This window comes from Oryctolagus cuniculus, chromosome 19, assembly GCF_051225735.1.
Source record: "Oryctolagus cuniculus isolate XC-2025 breed Fujian yellow rabbit chromosome 19, ASM5122573v1, whole genome shotgun sequence".
Lineage (NCBI taxonomy): Eukaryota > Metazoa > Chordata > Mammalia > Lagomorpha > Leporidae > Oryctolagus > Oryctolagus cuniculus.
In genome coordinates, this window is record NC_142885.1 from 8,378,537 (window position 1) to 8,403,143 (window position 24,607).

The following is a 24,607-nucleotide window of genomic DNA, read 5'->3' on the forward strand; positions in this document are numbered from 1 at the left end:
AGGCCAGCAGCTCCTACGGATTAGCCTTCGGGTCTTCATCACATTTTTAAAATAACTGGATGGGACCAGCCTAGTGGTGAAGCTGGTTAAGCCACTGCCTGCAACACCAGCAGCCCATAGCAAAGTGCTAGTTCAAGTCCCAGCTGTGCCATTTCCATTCCCGCTCCCTGCTGACGCTTCTGGGAAAGCAACTAAAGATGACCCAAGTGCTTAGGCCTCGGCACCCATGTGGGAGACCAGGATGGAGGCCCAGCCTCATGGCTGCGGCCTGGCCCAGTCTGGGCTGTTGCAAGGATCTGGTGAGTGAACCAGCAGATGGAAGATCGCTGTCTTGCTCTGTCTCTGTGTGTGTGTGTGTGTGTCTCTCTCTCTCTTGCTCTGCCTTCCAAATAAATAAATCATTTTAAAAAGTAACTCTAGATGTACAAAACTGGCATTAATTAGGACTTCTGTTTATTCTTCCATGCCCAGAGGTCTTTGGAGTCTTCGCAACCTAAATATTACCAATGTGCAAGCCTGGAGAAATTGCTATCCTCGGTAAAGGTTATTACTTGTTTTTGGTCATTGTAATTTTTATTGAGATCATTGTAGATTCACAGGCAGCTGTAAAAACAATTAGTACAGAGGCACTTGGTACGCCTTTCCATAGTGGCTTCACTTTGCAAGTCTGTACTACGAAAGTGCATCAAAACCTCCACTGAAAATGTGTGTTATAAAGGAATCGAGCCAGCGCCGCGGCTCACTGGGCTAATCCTCCACCTTGTGGCACCGGCACACCGGGTTCTAGTCCTGGTCAGGGCGCCGGATTCTGTCCCGGTTGCCCCTCTTCCAGGCCAGCTCTCTGCTGTGTCCCGGGAGTGCAGTGGAGGATGGCCCAGGTGCTTGGGCCCTGCACCCCATGGGAGACCAGGAGAAGCACCTGGCTCCTGGCTCCTGCCTTCGGATCAGTGCGGTGCGCCCGCCACAGCACGCCAGCTGTGGCGGTCATTGGAGGGTGAACCAAAGGCAAAAGGAAGACCTTTCTCTCTGTCTCTCTCTCTCTCTCTCTCTCTCTCTCACTATCCACTCTGCCTGTCAAAAAAAAAAAAAAAAAAAAAAAAGGAATCGATACATGGATTTCCAAAAAAAAAAAAAAAAACCAAAATAAACTTTAATTCCGTTTTTCCACAAATTTTTTAAGGTATTTTTAAAATATTTGCTTTCATCTACATGAAAGGCAGAGTTGACAGAACCTGCCTGAGTGCACAGCTCCACCCAGGGGTTCACTCCCCAAATGCCAGCAACAGCCAGGACTGGGCCAGGCTGAAGCCATGAGCTCCGTCCACGTCTCCCACACGGCGGCAGAGGCCCAAACATTTGAGCCATCCTCTGCTGCTTTCCCAGGTACCTTAGCAGGGAGCTGGGAGCCAGAAACTACATGAGGGTCTCCCACACGGGTAGCAAGAACCCAAATACTTGGGCTATCATCAGCTGCCTCCCAGCACATTCACTGGCAGCTGGATCGGAAGTGCAGCGAAGCCAGGCACTCAGTGTGAGATTCAGGCATCCCAACCATGAGCTTAGCCCACTGCACCACAGGGGCCACCCTTCACTGACCTTGAAGCGCCCTTGTATAATGACCTTAGACTCTCCCAGTTTTACTTGCCCTGATGTGCACTTGCAGTTAATTAAAATAGTGTAGTTTCACACGTGTAGTTTCACGTCTTCACTATCACGATCAAAACAGTGAACACTTCCGACACCCGCACCGGTCACCGCTATTGCCCTTTGACAGCCCCACCCTCCGCCAAGTAGCTTCCACGTCAAAAATGTTCTACCTGGACTCATACAGGAGGCAGTCTTTGGGGACTGTTTTTCCCCCCACTCAGCATGACTGTTACATGGATCAACAGGGCCCCCCCCCCGCCCCGCCTTTATTGCTCTGCCGTGTTCCGTGGCATACATGCACACAGTGAGCTGTATCACTACTGCCACTCCAGTTCTGGGCCACTGCAAATAAACGACCACACTCAGGCACATACCAGTCTTAACGTGGACATTCTCCAGGATAAGCGCCCAAGACTGCAATTGCTGAGTCATAGGGAAAATGCACATTTTTATTTTAAAAACTGCCAAGCTGTTTTCCAGAGTCTAGCATTTGACTTTCCCACCAGCAGTATTTCTCAGCATCGGGCGTTGTATTTTTATTTTAGCCATTGTCATGGACATGTCATAGTATGTTTTATGGCTGTGAAGTTGCATGAAATACAGATTATTTCTTCAAATATATGCAGGTAATTAAATCAATCCAAAGGTTTTTTTTTTTTCCCCCCAACCGGCCACAAAGCAAGTCTTTAGTCAACACTGATGGCAGACATCATTCAAAAGAGACCAGCTCAAAAAGAGGCTGAGACCAGAGATACGAAGTCTCCCCCAGGGAGTGGCTTGGGCATCCTGGGAATGGACACGGGCCCACACGGACACGCCCTTCACGGCTGATAGAACCATGGCTGTCCTGGTGCGCTGCCACCAGCATCTCCACCTGCTCTGTCATGTTCTCACCCCGTGTGACAAGGACGTGACTGATTTCAGCACCCATGACAGTGCTGTTCCCTTTCTTGTCGAACCCCAAAGGCATTCAGAATCATCCTCACAGGGTCCCAGTGGCCCTGGTTCTTGGCCACAGTCAGCGGCATAGGCAGGAAGTACTCAAAGTCCAGCACCCTCATATTTATCTTGTCACTCTTGGGGTTTCCCCAGGGCCTTGACACCTTGGAGTTGGTGGGGTCCCGGCCTCATCACATCCCCACACTGGCTGCACAGGGATCTTGCTGTCACCTGTCTGGCCCAACACCTGGACGACTCCCTGGAACTCTGCAATCTGGTCCTTGGTGAAGTCCCACTTGTTGCCTGTCAGCTCTGAGATCCCTTCCCCGAAGTCTTTAAAGGCCCTAGTGGAGCCCCCACAGAAACAGCTAAGGACATGAGTGAAATAGGAAAATCATTGAACGGCTAGGATTCATTAGGAACTATAATTCCAGGGGCCAGCATTGCGGCATAGCAGGTAAAGCTGCCACCTGCAACTCTGGCATCTCACGTTGGCACTGGTTTAAGCCTTGGCTGCTCCACTTGTGATCCAGCTCCCTTCTAATGCGCCTGGGAAAGCAGCAGCAGATGGCCTGAGTGCTCGGGCCCTGCCACCCACGTGGGAGACCTGGATGAAACTCCTGGCTCCTGGCTCCCGGCTTCAGCCGCAGCCATTACAGCCATCTGGAAAGTGAATCAGCCAATGGAAGATTCTCTCTCTCCATCTCTGCTTTTCTCTTCTCTCAGTAACTCGGACTTTAAATAAATAAATATTTAAAAAAGAAAAAGAAAGGCACCTTCTTGGGTCCCACCCCAGACAGCGCATCAGAAACCCAGGAGGTACGGCCGAGCAACCTGGGTTGCAAAGAGTCCCCCAGGTGATTCGGGGGAGGTTAATGCTCCAGAGCTACTGTTGGATGCTTGCAACTGCCGTTTGACTGATCTAACTCAAAAAGAGAGCAGCAATGTAAATGATTTTTTTTTTAAGGTTTACTTACTTTACTTGAAAGGCAGAATGACAGACATCTCCCATCTGTCGGTTCACTCCCCAAATGCCAGCAACAGCCAGGACTGGGCCAGGCTGAAGCCATGAGCTCCATCCAGGTCTCCCACATGGGTGGCAGAGGCCCAAACATTTGAGCCATCCTCTGCTGCTTTCCCAGGTACCTTAGCAGGGAGCTGGATCAGAAGCAGAGCATCCGGGACTCGAACCAGTGCTCCAGTATAGAAGGCCAGCATCTCAAGCAGTGGCTTAACCTGCTGTGCCACAATGCCAGTCCCTCTTTTTTTTTTTTTTTTAAATAAAAAGGTATTTAGGTAACTTAGTATTCGAAGAACTTCAAAAGGGTAACAGAATCTTTGCTAGAGTCTATGCTAGAAAAAGCACAGTCAGCATATTTCTTTCTTTTCTTTTCTTTTTTTTTTTTTTTTTTTTTTTTTGACAGGCAGGGTGGATAGTGAGAGAGAGAGACAGAGAGAAAGGTCTTCCTTTCCTTTGCCATTGGTTCACCCTCCAATGGCCGCCGTGGCCGGCGCACGGCACTGATCCAAAGGCAGGAGCCAGGTGGTTCTCCTGGTCTCCCATGGGGTGCAGGGCTCAAAGACTTGGGCCATCCTCCACTGCACTCCCGGGCCACAGCAGAGAGCTGGCCTGGAAGAGGGGCAGCCGGGACAGAATCCGGCGCCCTGACCGGGACTAGAACCTGGGGTGCCGGTGCCACAGGTGGAGGATTAGCCTAGTGAGCCACGGCACCGGCCCTTTTTTTTTTTTTCCACAGTCAGCATATTTCTACATACAGCTGAGGCTGGCTGGGGGTCGCAAGAAGGAAAGATGAGGGCAGGCATTTAGTGAAGCAGTTTAGTCACTGCTTGGGACTCCTGCATCCCACATAAGAGTGCCTGGTTCGAGTCCCAGCTCCTCCGCTTCCAACTTCCTGCTGATGCATACCCCGGGAGGTAGGAGGTGACAGCAAGTGTGCCACAAGTTCTGAACTCTTGGTGGCTTCAGCCTGGCCCAGCCCTGGCTGTTGGGGGCATTTGGGAAGTGAACCAGCAGATGGAAAAATCTCTCTGCTTTTCAAGTTAAAAATGCAAATAAATTTTAAAATTTGAAAAAAAGAACACAAAAAGATGAGGTTCCCTTTACGCTTCTAGTGGAACTGGGGCAACGCTTCCTGCCCCGGATACACACACTGGGATTTCTTTTTCTACAACTTAGGAAGGAGAATAGAAGCCCCAAATGGTCGCGTCTGCCCGTTACAAGGTTGGGGTAGGTGGGCAACAGGTGTATTTCCTGTCATTTGTTTTAACTCAAACCCACACTGAGAGGAGAACTCCGCCTCTGATTCCCGACGCACCCTAGGGCGCAGAAGCGGAGGTGGAGGCGGCCCAAGGAGAGGAAAGGCTGAGGGAGTCTGTGATTTTAAACACATGAATCAGAACTCCTGCACTAATTATCCGAAGGAGTGCTGGCCGTGGCAAATAACGGGCCATGGCTTAGCAGAACCCAGCGTCCCCGCCCTGCAGACACGCGGAACCCGGAACCCAGTCATCGTTCCAAGCGTGCTGTTCAGTCTTGAAATCAAACCCATCATTCTGCTGAGATCGGGCAGGGCTCTGAGGGCACCCTGATTGTGCAAAAAATAGAAACAAGTGCCGATACATGTGACAACGATTCCCCTTTTGCCGACAGAGGGGTGGAAGCAGTGCTTCGCTACTGGAAGGCATTGCTGTAAACAAATTAAGTCAATTTGGGGTTTTACAGCATCTGGGTCGTGTGAGGGAGGGATGCCCTGTAATTACCAGCCACCCTCCCTGCGTAGTGAACATGATAAAGATGTTCAAGGATGGATGTTTCCAGCCCAGGTTCAACCCCTTTTCTCCGCGCCTGTCCTAGCACTGCACTGTCCCAAGAGCCACACTTTGTCCCATCAGCCCACATCAGTGGAGTCAAGTCTTCAGTTCTTTTTCTTCCCAGGAACCATATTTTAGAAAGCAGTTATGTCATTCAAATGCAACTATTACTATATTATTTTCCACCTTTGTTGCACTGTAGAATACTAAGAAACCACCTATGAAGAATCTTGTAGGGATTGGCCTTGGGTTGCAGCAGGTTAACCCACCACGTCTCATATCAGAGCCTTAGTTCAAGTCCCGGCTGCTCCACTTCCAATCCAGCTCCTTGCGAATGTGCCTAGGAAAGCAGCGGAACATGGCCTAAGTGCTTGGGGCTCTGAGTCTCAGGCTCCCGGCTTTGGCCTTCCTCAGCCCTGGCCTTTGCAGCCACTTGGGGAGTGAACCAGAGGGTGGAAGATTTCCTTTCCCCTTTCTCTCCCTCTTTCAAACTGCCTTTCAAATAAATAACTAAATCTTTAAAAACGAAAACACCAATGCAATCTTTGATTTAGCGTTGGATTCTGAAATCCGTGGGGAAAAAAAAAATGAGAAGGCTTGAATGTTAATAGTCACTGTGTACCTGAATGGAAAACTCTGGGCTTAGGAGAACACCTTGGCTTGGAAAGAGGGTGGGGCTGGACAGCACTGGGACATCTCATGGAACCTGCTGGGCTAAGGCTGTCTTCAACCCAGAGGAGTTTCCACTCCCTGAATGAAGCCCTTTTCGGAACAATGTTTACAGAAGTGGGAGGAGAAAGGGAAGGGGTGGGGCACCAGTGCCAACGGTGAAGGAGAGTGAACCTACTGGCTGTCTACAGCCTGGCGTTTGGGCAGCACGAGGTTGTTTTGTCAAAACGAATTGGCCTGAAAGTTCAAAAGAAAAGGTTGACTTTGACTCGAGGCCACTTAGATGAGAACAGTCCTAGGGTTTTGGTAGCTGCAGATGGCATACGCTGAGGCGTGTGGCTGTGGGCAACCGCAAAGCCTATGGCTACAGGTTATACTGCGGCAATCCAGGGGAGGGTATTTCCTGAAAATCCTTTGAGAGAAATCCCATAAAGATCAGGCTTTTGTGCCTCCTTTGGGCTCTTATTTGCTGATCACCCAAGTTTTACTCTCTCCACTTTTCATAAAAACTAGAGGCATGAGGCAGCAACTGTGTAAATGATTTAAGCTGCTGCTTGGGGTACTGCCTGGGTTAGAGTCCCCACTCCATTTCTGATTCCAGATTCCAGCGTCCTGCTGACGCACACCCTGGGAGGCGGTCAGGTCCCTGCCACCCACATGGGAGATCTGGCATCCTGGATATAGTTCCCAGATCCAGCCCTAGCTATTGCAGGCATCTGGGGGAGAAAACCAACGGATGGGAGATAAAGAAATAATCTAAAAAAAGAAAGAAACCACAAGCATAGCAGAGACTGTTTGGTAAAAACTCAACAAACACCACAATTTCTCTCCCTCAAAATGCACAGAGAACTAGAAACCCAAGGCATCTAAGCACGAGGGTTAACACTAGAACAATTAGCTTCCAGACACTTTCCACTGTAGAGATATAAGCTGTAGGAGCCTTGGAATTGATAGAATGAACTAGAATACTCTCCTACTTGCTAGTCATGTGACCTTGGGTGAGTCCCCTAAATCGCTGAGTTTCACTTTCCGCGTCTGTAAAACAGACAACAGCAACGGCACGTTGTCATTAAAAGCAGGACAAGGACAGAAGATGATGCTGTGACAGGACTTCGTACAAGTCTCAGACAAATGGTAGTTCTTGGTCTGAGTGCTTACACTTCAATCTTCAGAAAGAGATGGTAATTTTCTTCATATATTACCCAACTGAATGCATAGTAACCAGAACCAGTGAAATAAGATTTCCCATAATTTTTAATAACTGTCCAGTGCTTTCTAAACCATCATATTTCTCTAAGACGGCTACAGGGTGACCGCTTGCATTAGTGGTTAAGGCACCACGTGGGACACCTGCATCCCATATGGGAGTACCTGGGTTGGAATCCCAGCTCCACTCCCAACTCCAGCTTCCTGCTAATGCACACCCTGGGAATGAGTAGGTCATGGCTCAAGTCACTGGGTCCTGACAGAGGACCTGGATGGAACTCCTGGCTCCCAGCCCTGGTCATTTGTGAGTATTTGGGAAGTGAACCAGCAGATAGGAGCCTTTTCTCTTTCTCTCATACATTTAAAAACTTTAAAAGACAACCATGCTGGGGACGACACTGTGGAACATCAAGTTAAACTGCTGCCTGTGACGCCAGCATCCCACATCAGGGTGCCAATTCAAGTCCCAGATGTTCCGCTAAATCCAGCTTCCTGTTAGTGGCCTGGGAAGGCAGTGGAAGGTGGCCCAAGTACTTGGGTCCCTGCCATCCACGGGGGAGACCAGGATGGAGTTCCTGGCTCCTGGATTCAGCCTGGCCAGCCCTGACTGTCGTGGCCACTTGGAGAGTGAGCCAAGAGATGGAAGAATCTCCCTCTCTCTCTGTCGCTCTGTCAAATCCATAAATCTTTCAAAACAAAGACAACGACATCAGGGATGAGGAGTATTTTCCCACTTATGACTCAGCGGGAGTGAGAGCTCATCTTGGAGGAGGCTGCTGGCACTGGAATGCCTTCCATGCAGGTAGTTCCCAAGTCGCCGTCCAGCCCTCACTGCACAAGTCACGCTTCAGGAACGGAGCCCTGGAACCCACAGCCGTGCCATACACGTTACACGGTCCCAGTGACTAAGAAAATACCAATAACAACATGGAGGAATCCCCTCTATCTGCCAACCAGAGGTTGTTGAAATTTTTCCAGATTTTTTTTTCCCTGTATTATACTACAGACAGGTGGAGAGAGCCCCCATCCACTGTTCACTCCCCAGATGCCTACAGCAGCTGGGAATGGGGTGAGGCTGAAACCAGGAGCCAGGAAAGTAATTGAGGTCTCCCATATAGGTGGAACGAACCCTCTAACTTGAGCCATCACAATCATAGACCCAGAGCTTCCCAGAGAGCGGGAGTCAGGTGCTAGAGCCAGAACTTGAACCCAGGTACCCGGATATGGGACATAGGTGTCTGACCTGGATTTTTTTTTTTTTTTTTGACAGGCAGAGTGCACAGCGAGAGAGCGAGAGAGCGAGAGAGAGAGAGGTCTTCCCTTTGCCTTTGGTTCACCCTCCATTGGCCACCACGGCCGGCGTGCTGCAGCCGGTGCACCGCGCTGATCCGAAGCCAGGAGCCAGGTGCTTCTCCTGGTCTCCCATGTGGGTGCAGGACCCAAGGACTTGGGCCATCCTCCACTGCACTCCCAGGCCATAGCAGAGAGCTGGCCTGGAAGAGGGGCAGCCAGGACAGAATCTGGAGCCCTGACCGGGACTAGAACCCGGAGGATTAGCCTATTGAGCCACGGCGCCGGCCTGAACTGGATTTTTACAACTGTCTCGTTGCCTCCATTTTTGTAGTTACTATTTTCAGTTCTTTTTGTATTTTTAAATTAATTAGTTTATTTGAAAGGCAGAGTTATAAAGAGGCAGAGGCAGAGAGAGGGAGAGAGAGATCTTCCATCCCCTGGTTCACTCCCCAAATGACCACAACAGCCAGAGCTGGGCCAATCCGAAGCCAGGAGCCTGGAGCTTCTTCCAGGTGTACCACGTGGGTGCAGGGGCCCAAGGACTTGGGCTATCTTCTACTGCTTTCCCAGATCATAGCAGGAAGTGAAGCAGTAGTGAATTGACAGGCGCCCAGGCACGGCAGGCAGTGGCTTTACCTGCTACGCCACAGCGCCAGCCCCCTGTTGGTACTTTTAAGTGATTTTCTGAACAGGTGCTTCTTCTATCAGCTTGTAACTTGCGATCCCCTCCATGTTGGACAAAGATGTTGGTGCCTAAACTTCTCCCTCTGTTCCACTTGTCTACACTCCTACCTCCATCTCTGTCAGCTGAACTGGACAGTGTCAAGAATGACAATATTTGCATTCTCTTCTGTATGCACAATTGAGTCAACAGTTTTGTCTGTTGAGTCTAAGAATTGTTTTGGAATAAAGATAAAGGTCGCACCATATTTTGTTTACTTTATATTTGGACCATGAGTTTCGTATGCAAATTTCTTCCTGTTGTTTCTAATTGTCTCACTTTCTTCTGACAATGGTGGAAATGGACTTAATGTTTTCTTCATCATGTCATTGATAACATCTGGCCTCTTAGCCATTCTATTGGCTTGGATTCTTTTTTTTTTTTTTTAAGTTTCCCTCCTTCCCTTCTACCCTTTCTTCCTCAGAATGAGAGCAAGAGCGAGATATTGAGATTTTATCCACCTATTCATTCCCCAAATGCCTGTAACAGCCAACGTTGGGCCACCTGAAGCCAGAAGCCATGAAATCCGATGCTCCCAAATGTGTGGCAGGGATCCAAGCACTTGGGCCATCATTCCACCTCCCAGGGGCGTCAGAAGGGGAGGAGCTGGGAGCCAAGCCCAGGCACCCTAATGTGGGATGCAGCTGTCCCAAGTGGTTCCACCCACCACACCACAATGCCTGCCCAGAGCTCTCTGCCTTCCTGGGGTTGCTTTTCAGTGATGCCCTGCGTAGGTTCTGCCATTTATTGTATTTTTTTTTCTCTTTCTGGCCGAGGAGAAAATACATTATTTTCCTCTTTGTTTGATGGAATGCTTTCTCAAGCAACTTAGAACCTGAAAGGTAATACTTTTGAGCTTATGTATATGTAATACATGTATATATATATATGAATTATTATTCATGTTATATATAGTATATAAAGGCTAGGTTCTAAATAATTTACCTCAGAATTTGAAAGCATTTTCCCATTATCTTCCAGCACTCATTGTCTCCAAAGAGGAGTTTGACACTCATCCAAGTCTCACTCTTTTGCAGGCGGCCTATTTTCCACCTCTGGAAACTTGTTCATTCTTGGTGTTCCGTAACTTCACCACACTGAATCCTGGGATTGATGTCTTCATTTATTCTGCTTGGCATTCGGTGACTCCCGAATGTCTTTAAAAAAAGATTTATTTACATATTTATTTATATATTTATTTGATGGCCGGCGCTGTGGCTCAATAGGCTAATCCTCTGCCTTGCGGCGCCGGCACACCGGGTTCTAGTCCTGGTCGGGGCACCGGATTCTGTCCTGGCTGCCCCTCTTCCAGGCCAGCTCTCTGCTGTGGCCTGGGAAGGCAGTGGAGGATGGCCCAAGTCCTTGGGCCCTGCACCCCATGGGAAACCAGGAGAAGCACCTGGCTCCTGCCATCGGATCAGCGCGGTGCGCCGGTTGCAGCGCGCCAGCCATGGCGGCCATTGGAGGGTGAACCAATGGCAAAAGGAAGACCTTTCTCTCTGTCTCTCTCTCTCACTATCCACTCTGCCTGTCAAAAATAAAAAAATAAAATATATTTATTTGAAAGGCAGAGTGACACACAGAGACAGAGGTAGACTATTCCATCCAGAGGTTCCCTCCACAAATGGCCAGGACTGGACCAGGTGGGAGTCACCCAGGTTTCCCAAGTTTCCCAAGGGGCCCAAGCACCTGAGCCACCATCTGCTGCTTCCCAGGCGTATTAGTAGGGAGCTGAGTTGGAATCAGAGACGCTGGGCCCCAAGCCAGCACCCTGATATGGGATGTAGGTGGTGCAAGCTGTGGCTTAACCCCCAACACTGGTATGGCACCCTCTGGTCTGTATTCTGAAAGAATCCCTTAACTTTCTCCTCAAACCCTTTTCTTCTTGAGTGGTTTTTTTTCTGACAATTATTTCTGAGATGGTTCGTTTTTCATAACGTAGTCTCAAATCTGCTGAGAATATGAATCAGAGGGCTGTCAAATTTCCCTGGTGTCTCTGAATTGTGTTTTTTTGGTTTTTGTTTTTTTTTTTTTCTGGTGACAGTCGTTGGCGTTCCTTTGCCTTGGCCTTTTTCTGTCATCATGCTGGTTTTCTTCTGCCGTGCGATCATTAATATTTACGAGCGGGAGCCAGGGCCGATTATTCTGGATAATTTGTGCAAATTTCTTCTTGTGTGTACATGTCTATGTGTTCCCATTAGGACTGTCTCAGGAATAAATTAGCTATGGATGTGATAAAAGATGTTTTAAAAAATATTTAAGCAAAGTTTAATGAAAAGAAAAAAGGAAGCGAGTATACCTGAGAGACCAGGTGGGCATCTCACAAGAACGGAGAGCCCAGCCTGCTTGCAGGCTGGAGTTGGTATGGCTGGGGTATGTCTCCATTTTCCTCCTCCTTCCTCCCCCCTGCTCCCTGGGCCAGACATCCTTAAAATTCCTCCCAGAATGTCGTAATGGACCTAATAGCCCTTGGGTGCAAGGTGACTTCTTGATTGGCAGCTGAGCGGGAAAGCCAGTGTGACTCTTCATCTTCTGTACATGACTTGTCTTCACCCTCTGGGAATTTGTGGAATCTTCTCTTTTACCATAGTTTTGAAATTTCGCAATGATGTGCTTTGGCATAAGTCAGTTTTCATCATGTTTTTCTGGGCCACTCATGGTGAAAATAAATCACTTTCCTTCCTTTCGGGGGAATGCTCTCAAATGTGTTCCCGGACGATTTTCCTCCATCGCTTTCCATTCTCTACGTCGATGATAACTCCGTTCACACTTGACCAATTTGACAGAATCTCCCCTTTGTTATTTTTATTTCTGCCATTTTTTCATTTCTATCATCATCATTTTTTTATTTCCAAGAGTCCTTTTCGTTCTTGGAAATTTTTAAAATACCATTGTTTCTGCTTCATGACAGCGATGTCTTCTGTTATCTCTTGTGTATATTAATGATACTAGAGTAGATTTGTTTAATTTTCTTTTCCTTACTTAGCTTCTTTTTTTCCAATTCCTCCCTCTCTCTCATTTGTTCTTATACTTGAAACCGAACCCCTATAAAGTGAAACCAGGACCCAGCCTCTTGTCTATCTCCCTCAACACAGGATGTCCCTTCCTGGGGCCGGCGTCGTGGCTCACTTGGTTAATCCTCCGCCTGCAGCACCGGCATCCCATATGGGCACCGGGTTCTAGTCCCGGTTGCTCCTCTTCCAGTCCAGCTCTCTGCTGTGGCCTGGGAGGGCAGTGGAGGATGGCCCAAATGCTTGGGCCCTGCACCTGCATGGGAGACCAGGAAGAAGCACCTGGCTCCTGGCTTCAAATCGGCATAGCTCCAGCCGTAGCAGCCATTTGGGGAGTGAACCAACGGAATGAAGACCTCTGTCAAAAAAAAAAAAAAAAAGATGTCCCTTTGTGTCCTTTACCAAAAGGAATTCACTGACTTGAGGGAATGGTCCAGCTGGCCTTACAAGGTCCTAATTACCACCAGACTCAAGGAGTCATTTGCTTCTTCAATAAATAAGAACCTTGATGGCCAGTACTGTCCTGGGGCGATTCGTGTAGGGGAGTTCCAGGTCAGGGCAGAATATAGCTGCCACCTTCACAGAACCTCCAGACTGACTGGAGCCCACCTGGCAGCATCATTGACCAATCAAAGGAAGCTCCCAAGTACCACTGGATGACCTGGAACTTGGACACCAGCTCACCACACACTGTCAGCCCCATTTCTTTCTTTCTGGTTTGTTGTTGTTGTTTGTTTTTGTTTTTGATAGGCAGAGTGGACAGTGAGAGAGAGAGACAGAGAGAAAGGTCTTCCTCCAACTCCTTAGGGAGCCCGGGAATTAAACAATAGCTACCCAGCTCCTTGCTCTGTGCTTTACCATAAATACCTACTTTCTTCCACTACCCCGAAGTCAGTGACTGGCTCTCTGTGTGTCAGATAAGTGGACTGAGTTTGGGGGTTCTACAGCAACTCCTCCAACTACTTTGGCCTGTTATTCAGCAATATACCTATTATGTCAGAGGCCTTCTTCAAATGTCTGGTGATGTTTGCTAGTTGTTGTTTTTGTTTGTTTGTTTGTTTTTTTTTTAAGATTTATTTGTGTGAGAGGCAGAGAGAAAGAGAGAGGTCTTTCTTCTGCTGTTTGACTCCTCAAATGGCTGCAATGGCCAGAGCTGCGCTGATCTGAAGTCAGGAGCCAGGAGCTTCTTCCAAGTCTCCCATGCGGGTGCAGGGGCCCAAGAACTTGGGTCATCTTCTACTGCTTTCCCAAGCCACAACAGAGAGCTATATTGGAACTGGCGCCCAAATGGGATGCCACCACTGCAGGCGGTGGCTTTACCCACTACGCCACAGTGCCGGCCCCAGTTCCTGGTTCTTGTTCTTGTTCATTTAAGAATGAGATACTGGGACAGGCTTTGTGGCACAGTGTGTTAAGCTGCTGACTACAATTTTGGTATCCCATATGGGTGCCTGTTCGAATCCCAGATACTCCACTTCGGCTCCGCTCTCTATCTAGCTCCCTACTAATGTGCCTAGGACGTGGGTGGCAGGGACCCAAGCACTTGAGCCATCTTCTGCTGCCTTCCCAGGTGCATTAGCAGGAAGCTGGGTTGGAAGTGGAACAGCCAGGATGTAAACCAGCATTCTAGTCAGCATCATAGGCAGCAGCTTAACCCACTGTGCCATGATGTCAGCCTTTTTTTTTTTTTTTTTTTTTGACAGGCAGAGTGGACAGTGAGAGAGAGAGACAGAGAGAAAGGTCTCCCTTTTGCTGTTGGTTCACCCTCCAATGGCCGCCGCGGCCGGTGCATCACGCTGATCTGAAGCCAGGAGCCAGGTGCTTCTCCTGGTCTCCCATGGGGTGCAGGGCCCAAGCACCTGGGCCATCCTCCACTGCACTCCCTGGCCACAGCAGAGAGCTGGCCTGGAAGAGGAGCAGCCAGGACAGAATCCGGCACCCCGGTGTGCCGGCGCCACAAGGCGGAGGATTAGCCTATTGAGCCACTGCGCCGGCCCTCTTTTCTTTTTAAATGTTTGTTATGGAGAACTTCAGGCATCCACAGAACATCACCCCTCCCGATGGACCCATCACCTGCATAACAATCATCATCGCATTGTCAATCTTTCCTCCACACAAGTATGTCGCTCTTCCACTTCCCACATTACGTCTTCTATTTATCTCATATTACTTTGAAGCAAATTCTACACATCATTTCATCTGTAATCATTCTGTACAAGAACTTGGTTTTAAATAACCCCAATGATTAAACCTAAAAAAATCCTAACAATAATTCTTTAATATTACCTAACCTTCAATGTTCAAGTTTCTAATTATCTCATAAATGTATTATGTATTTATTTTCACATTTGTTGGAATCAGAATACCAATAAAGTCTAAACATTCTGGCTGACCAACATGTCTTTAAAGGGGCTGGAAGTGGCTCAGCAGGTTAAAGCCATGGTCTGCAGTGCTGGCATTCCATATGGGCTCTGGTTCAAGTCCTGGTTGCTCCACTTCTGATCCAGCTCCCTGCTAATGTGCATGGGAAGCAGTGGAGGATGGCCCAGGTGTTTGGGCCCCTGTACTCATGTGAGAGAGACCTAGAAGAATTTTCTGACTCCTGGCTTTGGCCTAACCCAGTCCTGGCTGTTGCAGCTACTTGGGTAGTAAACCAGCAGATGGAAGACCTCTCTGTCTCTCCTTCTCTCTCTGTGACACTGTCTTTCAAATAAATAAAATAAACTGTAAAAAAAAAAAAAAAAAAAAACAAGTGTTAAAAATCTTTCTAGTTTCCCCACGAGCAATTTTTTTGGTTGGAACTTACTAGATGAAGAAACTGAGTTGTTTGTCCTACAGAGTTTGTTTGTTTGTTTATTTTGATGAGCAGAGTTAGACAGAGAGAGAGAGAGAGAGAGAGAGAGAGAGAGAGAGAGAGAAAGGTCTTCCTTTCCGTTGGTTCACCCCCTAAACGGCCGCTGCGGCCGGCACACCGCACTGATCCAAAGGCAGGAGCCAGGTGCTTCCTCCTGGTCTCCCATGCAGGTGCAGGGCCCAAGCACTTGGGCCATCCTCCACAGCACTCCCGGGCCACAGCAGAGAGCAACAGAGAGAGAAGAGAGCAGAGAGAAGAGGGGCAACTGGGACTAGAACCCGGGTGCCAGCGCCGCAGGCAGAGGATTAGCCAAGTGAGCTGTGGCGCCAGCCTATCCTACAGAGTTTATTAGTATTCATTTTGCTGACTATAGCTCTGAGTGTATTTAGTATGTTTCTCTTCTACATTTCCTGTAAGTTGGTATTAAGATCTGGAGGTTTAATGGTTTCCTTCCATTCTCCATCTTCAAGTTCACTGATTCTTTCCTGTCTCCATTCTGCTGTTGAGTCCATCCAGAAATTTCTCTTTCATTTATTGTATTTTTCATTTCTAGTATTTCTACTTGTACCTTCCACTTCTTTGCTGAGACTCCAAAGACCCTGAGTTATCATCTAAATGATGTTTGTCAAATAAGAACCCACAGCAGAGTGGAAGAGCATGTAGCCAGCCTCCCGGATGGTTCTTGTCTCCTCGTCTTCACATCTTCACATCTCTGTGTAGCCCTTCCCATATCCTACCAGGGTTAGTGCGCACCACCAATAGCATATGGTTGAGTAATGGTATGTCATGTCTTTAAAAAAAATTATTTTTTTAGGGGCTGGTACTGTGGCGCAGCAGGTTAAAGCCCTGACCTGAAGTGCCAGCATCCCATATGGGCACCGGTTCTAGTCCCAGCTGCTCCATTTCTGATCCAGCTCTTTGCTCTGGCCTGGGAAAGCAGTAGGAGATGGCCCAAGTCCTTGAGCCCCTGCACCCACATGGGAGACCCAGAAGAAGTTCCTGGCCCTGGATTGGCACAGCTCTGGCTGTTGCAGCCATCTGGGGAGTGAACCAGCGCATGAAAGACCTCTATCTCTATCTCTACCTCACTCTGTAACTCTCTTTCAAATAAATAAAATAAATATTTTAAAAATATTTTTTACAGAAAAGAGACAGACAAAGCAAGCTCCCACCTGCTGGTTCACTCCCCGAAATGCCTGCAACAGTCAGGACAGGAGCCAAGAACTCAATCCAGGGCTCCCATATGGATGAAAGCAACCCAACCTCTAGAGGCACCACCATGCCTCCTGTAGCTGGCATTGGAAGGAGCCAGAGTCGGCAGTCGGAGCCAGAACCTGAACCAAGGCACTCCAGTGTGGGGACAAGTGTGTGTCAACTGACATCTTAGCAGAGGGCTAAATGCCCACCTTGGTGTGTCACTTCTCAGATTAGGTTCTCAAGGACTGTGGCTTTTGTCTTGGGTGTTCTCCCTTTCTCTCTCTCTCTCTCTCTCTCGGATCACTTGCTCTGGTAGAAGCAAGCTACCCTATCGTCAGGAAATGTAAGGAGCCAAGGGGGAGGCCCACGGGCAGTGACCTGAAAGCCCCAGCTCAGCCAGTAAGGACTGACGCCTGCTAACTACCACCTCAATCAACGTACAAGTAGATCCTCCCCAAGCGGTGCCTTCAGATTAGACCTGAATGACAATTCTGAACGGAAGTTTGACTGCAACCTCAGGAAAGACTTTAAAAAATAAATAAAGATTTATTTATTTAAAAGGCAGGGTTGGGGGAGAAGGGAGAGAGAGAGCAAGATCTTCCATCCACTGGTTCACTCCTCAAATGGCCACAATGGCCAGGGCTGGGCCAGGCTGAGGCCAGGAGCTTCTTCTGGGCCTCCCACGTGGGTGCAGGGGCCCAAGGACTTGGGCTATCTTCTACTGCTTTCCCAGGCCACAGCAGAGAGCTGGATTGGAAGTGGAGCAGCCAGGACTCAAACTGATGCCCACATGTGATGCCAGCATTTTAGGTAGCGCTACAATGCTCGTCCCTTTCTTTTTTTATTTTGTTTTTCAAGATTTATTTAGGAAAGATTTTGAATTAGAACCACTCAACCTAACTGTCTTCAGATTCTCGGCACACAAAAACCAGGTTCAATTTTGTTTTAACTGTTAAATTTTGGAGAAACGGATCACACACAGTTAACCTACACATGGGGCTTTAAGCCACAGTCCCTGCTCTGCCGGTCACTGGTATGAACCCCTGTCCGGATGCACAGCACGTCAGCTGACCTGCTGGGCTCCCGTCTCTTGGAAATTGAGAATGAACATTTTTGCCTCACTGCTTTGACCTCTGACTTTCTTATGTTATGGGTGAAAAACTGCAGATCAAAGGAATTGACAGAGGAGGCACTGAATGGAGAGGAGAATTGCACAACTCGTCCAGGCTTGGACTGTGAAGAGGAAGAGCCTGGACTGGAACCCAGGGCTTGTGGCTCCAAATTAAGTCATTTTTCCCTGCGAGGCCCAAAGTATCTTATGCCTTACGTGCTATCATATTTATACACAGTCCATGTTTCAGGAAAACTGTGTATTACACGTGGCTAACCCAGAGAGCCCCAGTCCTTCTCGTTACACGAAAAACCGGGGGCCAATGCCAAGCCCTGGGTTGTTCTAGTTCCCCTTTGGCGCTGTAAGCTGAGCTCCGGCCAGCCACACCTCCCTTCCTCCCCTCCTGGCCTTGCCACTCACCGCAAGGTGCAGAGTTCACACGGGCACCTCGCCAGGAGGTGACTAACACATCTCATGGCACCCAGACCCTGCACAAAAGGCAAATAGCTCCTTTTTGTAAAGCTGGCTAGACAGGTTGGTATCAGTATCTCCACTTGACAAATGCTCTTTTGTTAGGGGATGTGAAGAATGGCTGGCTGAGAGGAGGAGGAGGAGGAAGAGGTGGGCAGTATGCTGAGCCTGTGCGGTCAGACCACTCAGGCAATGGTGTCTAAGCTCCACCGGCTTTCAAACTTCTTCTTTAAAAAAAATATTTGAAAGGCAGAGTGAGAGAGAGAGAGATGGAGAGAGAGAGGTCTTCCACCCTCTGGTTCACTCCCCAAATGGCTGCAAAGGCTAGCGCTGAGCCAGGCCAAAGCCGGGGGCCCAGAACACCATATGGATCTCCCGCCTGGGTGCCAGGGGCCCAAGTACTTTCGCCCTTTTCCAGTGCTTTTCCCGGAGCATCAGCAGGAAGCCAGATCTAAAACAGAGCAGCAGGACTGGGACCTGAGCTCTGATATGGGATGCTGGCATAGCTGGTGGCGGCTTAACCAGCCACACAACACCAGCCTCAGCAACTTTAATACTTTTTTTTCTTTAAGACATATGTTTTGTTTTTTAAAGATTTATTTATTTATTTGAAAGTCAGAGTTACAGAGAGAGAAAGAGAGAGAGAGAGAGAGTCTGCCATCCGATGGTTCACTCCCCAGTTGGCCCCAATGGCCAGAGCTGCGCTGATCCAAAGCCAGGAGCCAGGAGCTTCTTCTGGGTCTCCCACATGGATGCAGGAGCCACAGACTGGGCCATCTTCTACTGCTATCCCAGGCCACAGCAGAGAGCTGGTTTGGAAGAGGAGCAGCCGGGATTAGAACCGGCGCCCATATGGGATGCCGGTGATTCAGGCCAGGGTGTTAACCTGCTGCATCACAGTACATATATTTTCTAAAACATGCTACTGCCTCTCCTCAAGTTCAGTTACTGCAAGGGGGGGGGGAGAAATAATGCTTAAAATATTGGAAAACAATGTGATCCCAAACAGATTAAAAACATACAGAAGTATTCCAAAAAGTTCATGGATAATGGAATCAAAATATCAGTTTATTTGGCTACAAAGAAGTTCTGAAATCTAGGTATAGCTTTTTCTTTTTCTTTTTTTTTTTTTTTTTAAATAGAATGTCTTTATGGGTTATTTATTTATTTGTATTTTTTTTTTTTTGACAGGCAGAGTGGACAGTGAGAGAGAGAGACAGAGAGAGAAAGGTCTTCCTTTTGCTGTTGGATCACCCTCCAATGGCCGCCGCTGCAGCCGGCGCACCGCGCTGATCCGATGGCAGGAGCCAGGATCCAGGTGCTTTTCCTGGTCTCCCATGGGGTGCAGGGCCCAAGCACCTGGGCCATCCTCCACTGCACTCCCTGGCCACAGCAGAGAGCTGGCCTGGAAGAGGGGCAACCGGGACAGAATCCGGCGCCCCAACCGGGACTAGAACCCGGTGTGCCGGCGCCGCAGGGTGGAGGATTAGCCTATTGAGCCATGGCGCCGGCTTATAGGTATAGCTTTTTCATGATATGAGTTTACCAAGAGCATTTTAAGACCCTCAGTATGTGTACATAGACTCAAACTAGAATGGAAAATACAAACACAGAAACAGTTTGGTTGGGGGCAGGCACTGTAGTACAGTTGGTTAAGCTCTGTTTGTAACTCCCTCATCCCTGCTGGAGCCCAGGCTGCTCCGCTTCCATTCCAGCTCCCTGCCAATGAACCTGGGAGGCAGAGGAGGCTGGCCCAAGTGCTTGGGTCCCTGCCAGGTTTGGGACCCATGTGGGAGACCCAGGTAGAATTCCAGGCTCCTGACTTTGGCCTGGCCCAGCCCTGGCTGTTGCAGGCTTTTGTGGGGTGAATCAGAGGAAGGAAGGCATCTTTTTCTGTCACTCTGCGTTTCAAGTAGATGAAAATAAGCCTAAAAAAAAGAGGGGCCTGCACTGTGGTGTAGCTTGTAAAACCATCACCTGTAGTGCTCACACCTGAAATGGGTGCTGGTTCAAGTCCCAGCTGCTCCACTTCCCATCCAGCGCTCTGCTGTGGCCTGGGAAAGCAGTAGAAGATGGCCCAATCCTTGGGCTCCTGCAACCACATGGGAGACCCGGAAGAAGCTCCTGGCTCCTGGCTTCCGATCGGCCCAGCTCCACCCATTGTAGCCATTTGGAGGGTGAACCAGTGGGTGGAAGACCTCTCTCTTTCTCTGGCTCTCTGCCTTTCAAATAAATAAGTAATTCTTTTAAAAAAGAACAATAGATAGGGGCTGGGATGGTGTGGCATAGTAGGCTAAGCCTCCTCCGCCTGAGGCACCAGCATTCTATATGAGCATCAGTTTCTGTCCCTGGTACTCCTATTCTGATCCAGCTCTCTGCTATGGCCTGGGAAACCAGTGGAAGATGGCCCAAGTGCTTGGGCCCCTGCACCTATGTGGGAGACCTGGAAGAAGCTCCTGGTTCCTGGCTTCAGATTGGCCCAACTCCAGCCATTTGGGGAATGAATCAGTGGATGGAAGGCCTTTCTCTCTGTCTCTCCCTCTCTTTAACTCTACCTCTCAAGTAAATAAATTTAAAAAAAATTTTTTAAGGTAGCAGTTAAAAAATAGTCATATTGGAGAGGCAGAGCTATTTTCTTAGTCTTAAAAAATTTTAAAGACTTATTTTATATATTATTTATTTGAAAGGTAGAGAGAGAAAAACAAAGAGGGAGAGGTATCTCCCATCCACTGGTTCCCTCCCAAAATGTCCCCAAGAATTGGGGCTGGGCCAGGCTGAAGCCAGGAGCCTGGAACTCCATCTGGGTCTCCCATGTGGGTGCAGGGACCCAAGCACTTGGGCCATCTTCTGCTGCTTTCCCAGGATGGCAGCAGGGAGCTGGATCAGAAGTGGAGCAGCCGGGACTTGAACCAGTGCTCTGACACGGGATGCTGATGGTGCTGGTAGCAGCCACAACTGCAGCCCATTCTTAAATTTTTTATATTTTATTAATATTACATATTAGATTTCAAACATACATACTATTAACATGTTGTATTTTACATATGTAACTTTTTTACATTGTCGTTCTATTTTAAAATCCCCAGTTTTCTATGTAATGTTTCTTGATAGATGTGATTTTCTTTATTTTATTATTTTTTTTGACAGGCAGAGTTAGACAGTGAGAGAGAGAGACAGAGAGAAGAAAGGTCCTCCTTTTTCCGTTGGTTCACCCCCTAAGTGGCCGCTACGGCCGGCACGCTGTGCCAATCCAAAGCCAGGAGCCAGGTGCTTCTCCTGGTCTCCCATGGGGTGCAGGGCCCAAGCACTTGGGCCATCCTCCACTGCCCTCCCGGGCCACAGCAGAGAGCTGGCCTGGAAGAGGAGCAACCGGGACAGAATCTCGCGCCACGACCGGGACTAGAACCCGGTGTGCTGGCGCCGCTAGGTGGAGGATTAGCCTAGTGAGCCGCGGCGCCGGGCAGAATGTGATTTAATAACTGAACAGCTAGAGTAAGGGTCTAGCTTTTCAGTGCTCCTACCTATCCGTTAACATTCTTCAACTGTAAGCGCAGAAACTGACTGCTGAACAAACAGGGACCACGCCAGAGAGCGCTGGAGGGTGCACAGGACAGCAGGGAGCTGTGGAGAGCCCGGCGGCGGGCAGCCCCGCGAGCAGCCGCACAGCAGCGAGCCCCCCTGTGTTATCCTCAGAGTTGGCAGCCAGTTAGGATGCCTCCACCCCAGGTCAGAGTGCCTGGGCCCCCCATCTGGCTCTGGCTCCTGACTCCAGCTTCCTGCTAACGTGTAACCCCGCGGGGCGGCAGGAATGGCTTAACTGGGTTCCCGCCATCCACGTGGGAAACCTGAGTTGTGTTCTTTGTTCCTTGTTTTGGTCCCAGCTCAATTTCAGCTGTTGTGGACATCTGAGGAATGAGCCACCAAGTGGGAGTACTGTCTCCAGTGAAAGAAAGAGAGAGAGATGGGGCTGGCACTGTGGCACAGAGGGTGAAGCCATGGCCTGCAGATGCAGCAGCAACAACCCATATGGGTGCCAGTTCAAGTCCCGGCTGCTCCACTTCTGATCCAGCTCCCTGCTAATGTGCCTGGGAAAGCAGCAGAAGATGGCCCAAGTGCTTGGGCCCCTGCACCCACATGGGAGACCCGGAGGAAGCTCCTGGCTTCGGCTGGCCCAGCCCTGGCTGTTGCGGCCATTTGGTGAGTGAACCAACAGATGGAAGATCTGTCTCTCCTTCTCTAACTCTGCCTTTCAAATAAATAAATAAATAAATAGAGAAAGAGAGAGGGGGAGAGAGAGAGAGATTGAGTGATTGATTCGTTCTGGTTTTTCTGTCTTGCCCTCAGCTGTAGACGTTATAACCACAGTGACAGCGTTTAGTTAGTGTGGCAAAGGCATTGCGTTTGTGGGAGGAAGACGTGAACAGAAAACATGTTCCAACTGACATCTGTGTGTTGCTGCAGAGCTCTGAGCCCCGTTACAAACACTAGCGAGGCATGAAGAGAATGACTGCAGCCAGTCACTGCAAGGAAGGGAGGCTTACACAGATCCCGGGACAGTCAGGCTGAAAACGTACTGCTCATAATCTCGTGCTGTGCCCAATTTACATAACATACTTTATTATGGGCGGGCATGTATGTGTATGGGAAAAACACGGCACATACAGGCTTCTCTTTGTGTATATGTGTATGTATGTATGTACCATCAGAAATGAGTGTATCTCCAAAAGTTAATGGAAGAATCACATTAAAAAATGTTTATTTTGGCATAAAACCCCTGAAATCCATATATTTGAGGGGTATTTGAAAAGGTTGTGAAAAGTGCTCATTATGAAAAAGCTGCACGGAATACAAATGTTTTCTATCAGACTTATCTTTTTTTTTTTTTTAAAGATTTTATATATTTATTTGAGAGAGTGAGTTACGGACAGTGAGAGGGAGAGACAGAGAGAAAGGTCTTCCTTCCGTTGGTTCACTCCCCAAATGGCCACAATGGCCAGAGCTGTGCCGACCCAAAGCCAGGAGCCAGGTGTTTCTTCCCAGTCTCCCATGTGGGCACAGGGGCCCAAGGACTTGGACCATCTTCTACTGCTTTCCCAGGCCATCACAGAGTGTTGGATTGGAAGAGGGGCAGCCGGGACTAGAACCGGCATCCATACGGGATGACGGTACTGCAGGCAGAGGATTAACCTACTGCGCCACAGCACCGACCCCTCAGATTTATCTTTTAACTGCATTTTCCACAAACTTTTTGAAGTCCCCTTGTACATTTAACTTGAAAAAAAAAAAGATTTATTTATTTATTTGAGAAGCAGAGTTAGAAAGACAGGGAGAGGAAGAGAGAGAGCTTCTATCCGCTGGTCCACTCCCCAAATGGTTTCAATGGCAAGAGCTGGGCTGATCTGAAGCCAGGAGCTTCTTCCAGGTCTCCCACACAGGTGCAGGGGCCCAAGGACTTGGGCCACCTTCTGCTTTCCCAGGCTACAGCAGAGAGCTGGATAGGAAGTAGAGCAGTCAGGACATAAACTGGCGTCCATATGGATGTCAGTGCTTCATGCAGAAGCTTAACTTATTATGCCACAGCGCCAGCCAAAGTACATTTAACTTTGAGAATGAGAACTTTTTTTTTTTTTTTTTGAGCAACCTCAATGTCAAAGTCATAAAATTGGACCCAGAGAGAAAGAATTACAATCCTGGAGCCACTCCTAAACTCAGTATTAAACAGTTTCATTGTAACTATGTCAATGCCATTTGAGTTTCAATTTGAATACATTTGAAGAACCAGGAGCCTTGCTGAGGTCTAGAGCAGATGGCAAATTATTGATGAAATAAAATAGCATCTGAGAGAAGTAAGGATGAAGAAAGGCAGAGAAAGAGGCTGAGTCAAATTATTATTCAGTTACTGTCGAGTAATCAAGTACCTAAGCCCAGTGGCATAAAACAGTAAGCATTCACTCCTCTTCCCAAGTGTGACAGGTCAGCCAGACACCCTCACCTCACCTGGGCACAGATACAGTTCTTTTGATCCCCGCGGGCTCATGCTTGTCTAGAGGTCGGCCACTCTGGTGTGGCCACTCCTGCCCCAGCAGGTGCCGGCAGAGCTCCTGAGAGCAGAAGCAGTGTGCAAGAGCCCGGAGGCTGAGGTTCCACACCATGTTAGCCACACTTGGCAGCCAACGCAAGTCCCCCCACCACACCGTGTTACCCCTACCACACCGTATTACCCACATCCTGGCAGCCAACACAAGTCCCCCCACCACACTGTGTTACCCCCACCACACCGTGTTAGCCACATCCTGGCGTCCAATGCAAGTCTCCCCAACACACCGTGTTACCCCCACCACACCATGTTAGCTACAACCTGGCGGCCAATGCAAGTCCATGGCCAAAACCAGATGCAAGGGTAGGAAAACAGACTCTGCCTCTTGACGAGTTGTGTAAAGTCACATTGCAAAACACATTGAAATGGGGAGAGGCAGAAAACCAGGGCCGTTTTTACAATTACTCTGCCGCTAAGATGAAGTAAAATACTAAGTTGATGAGCAAGAAATGTCGGGACAAGTATACTGTTTAAAACATAAAGGTGACCAGTAAGAGGTCCACATGACGATGGTAGTAGGACAGAGGGTAGTGGCTTGATGTTAAACTCATTTTCTCTG

General features: G+C 48.7%; 1 pseudogene; it reads right to left on the reverse strand.

Moving 5' to 3' along the window:
• Positions 1 to 2,044: 2,044 nt before the first annotated feature.
• LOC100353316 (myosin light polypeptide 6 pseudogene) lies at positions 2,045 to 24,103 on the reverse strand (annotated as a pseudogene).
• Positions 24,104 to 24,607: the final 504 nt, after the last annotated feature.